Source organism: Myotis davidii, unplaced genomic scaffold (assembly GCF_000327345.1).
Source record: "Myotis davidii unplaced genomic scaffold, ASM32734v1 scaffold11, whole genome shotgun sequence".
Lineage (NCBI taxonomy): Eukaryota > Metazoa > Chordata > Mammalia > Chiroptera > Vespertilionidae > Myotis > Myotis davidii.
In genome coordinates, this window is record NW_006285791.1 from 4,939,886 (window position 1) to 4,942,842 (window position 2,957).

The following is a 2,957-nucleotide window of genomic DNA, read 5'->3' on the forward strand; positions in this document are numbered from 1 at the left end:
GTATTCTGTGCTTCGTAGAAATATTGAAAGAAAAGACATTGACGGATGTTGTATGAAGAGACTTATAAACCAAAGCTGAATCTATTTCTTACTTAAGCAAGGATGTGCTGTGAACCTGAGACACAGCAAAGCAGGGATATGAGGAAATATGGCGTTTGGGGACTTGAGGGTTTTTGAAGACGGACTGTGTTGCGAATTGGCTGTCTGTTGTCTGTGAAAAGATGACTAGTTTGTGGCTGATGCGCAGTGGCTGAATTTCCGAAGCTGAGATTGAAGCGATACTTGTGCCCATGAGTAGGAAGTTGACTAGTCAAATCTTGCTAGACTTAAATATTTGCTTGTGATAGGAAAACTAGAAAGCAAAAAATTGGCTCATGCGTTTTTGGTGCCAATGAACCCATAGTCAGAGAAAGTCTCTCTGAATCCAGTTTTTCCAGGGCAAATAGTGGACAACTACACAGTGAGGACAGGAGGAGTTCATGTGGAATCAGATTTATCTGCATGCCACTGAGTCTATAGCAATTCACTTCAGATGAGACACACTAATTTCATGATTCTTCATGAATAAAATAATGCCTCATGTATTCACGTCAATAACCAAAATAAGGTAAAATGCTGGGTAAGAGCAAAGAGAGCATGGCATGGCTTGTGGAGAAGCAAATTGTAAATATCAAATACTGTGTGTTGCCAGCCACAAAAATGAGAAATGAGATGCTTTGCACATTGGCTAGGTTTCAATGTTGATAATATTGTATATTAACCATATTTTTCCTTTTTCTATGCCATCCTATCTAATGCAAGACGTGTCGAGTGGCTATAAATTATACAATTATATATAAATTATACAATTATAATTATGTAACTATAAATAAATACTAAATTACATATATTTTCAGATTTAATTTCAGGATGTAAAAGGGGAGTTGTGATTGAGGTATTGAATATGAATGAAACCCACAAAATTATAAACTAAATTGGATTATCTCTGCTGTTGGGGGGAGAACAGGAGCAAGTCTTTAATTATATGAATGTTGTGTTCTCAGGTTGAAGCACAGTGTTGTCATCGCTGTTGTTCAAATGATGAAATATAGGCAATAGGTAACTTTACAAAGTAATAGACGATGCTAAACTGCCAAGTTGTGGTATTTTCCCCTTAAGTCTGTGCTGAAGAGAAGGGGCCAGTAGCTACTTTTCCTCGAATCAATTGATTATGAAAACACTTCTACATTTTTAAAAATACATAGCTAATCTACAAATAGGGTTCCATGATAGGGATACCTAAGTGGTAAAAAAATTCTCTTCCAACCCCCTAAAAAAAAGAGTAAAGTTCAGCAAATGATAGTGTCAACTCAGTAACTCTCTGAAGGCTGTTTTAGGGGAATCAGAATTATGCAGACTCAGTAAGGAACGTACACACATTTTCTGGCTTCACTTAAAATATTCATTGGAAATTATTTCTTTTGTAGATAATGTAGCTGAAAATTACAAACTGTAAATGAGCTCATCCAAAATCTGCAGCATAGAAAGCATCTTGTCAGATCAGAATTCTAGGCACAGCTTACTTTCAAGTGAGCTTTTCTCACTAATCTAAGTAAAAGGGATGTGGTTTGGAGCTGGAGAACTGACAGAGTTTCAGCCATATTAGAAACACTGTGTGATGACCTTGCCCATTGCACGGAGAAGATACTGGAATTAGATGAGTTGGGGCTCATAATAAAAGTCTGGCAATCTCTTTGTTAGTTCTTTTGCATGTCATGTAAAGTTCTATGCTTAGTAGAAATCAATTGTGAGATTCAGGTTTTTCTTCTTAAAATTTCAGGACAATTTAGACCACTTGGCAAAAATTTGCCTAGGTGAGGTATAGCATTTGGATTTCGGAGGCTGGTTTAAGTATATTTTGATTAAGAATAATAACGTTGTTTGTAAAGTAAAAGATTAAATAATAACAAATCTTACTAGACTTAAATATGTGTGATATAAAAATTAGAAAGCGAACAAAAAATCTGGAAGTGTTTTTTATTTAAAGTTTTACAAATATTAGTTTGTTCTGTTTATTAAAACAATGCAAGTTTCTCTTGATCATATAAAATACTGATTTTTCTTATATTTGCCTTGCCTAGACTTAAGATATTTATTTCACACCGCAATAGGTTAATCTTTTTCAACCCCGTTCCTAATATACGCTTCCTACTTCCCACAAAATGAAATTAATGACATGCAAATCTACTCAGAACTTTAGATATCACTCCACCTCATTTTGTACTGACTTCCTAGCATCTCCCAATTCTTTTGGATTTTGAGTGCCACTTAACCACTTGATTCCCCTGTAGTTTATTCATGTTTGCTGTCTCTATTGATGATTATTAGAAAGAGAAAATATTGAGAAGAGAAAGAAACTAAAGCCAAAGGCTGATCCGCAGTGTGTGGTGGACAGATAGAGACATAGATACAGAGAAAGATAGATACAGATGATAGATGATAGATAGACAATCGAACATAGGTTATATATTATCTCTGTCTAGCATACATTAGTGGCAATTTAGTCTTAAAAAAAAATAAAGGAAACAAGGCAAACTATACCTGCCTGCACCTTGCATCTGCATTTCTCCCTACTTTTTTAAAGAAGCTGAATTAATGGAGAGGCTAAAGAAAAGAACTAAAGGATAGTGTTCTGCTTTCTAAATTTTGATAGTCTGCAACTTTGGGATACCATAAAGATAATGAAGATTGTAAATAATTCTGGGTACTACAAAGTATAGACAGCCCAGAGTGCCTCTCCAGAATTTCCCCTTTAGCTTTGCTGGGATACATATATTGACACAAGTGAACCAATTATTTCTCAGTCTCACGTATCTTTGACTCTGGGTAATAATACATTCTGCAAACAGGAATCAAGAGCTATTTCTTTCTAGAATGCTTTTAGTAATCCCCTGCCATATGCAATACCTGCCATAATT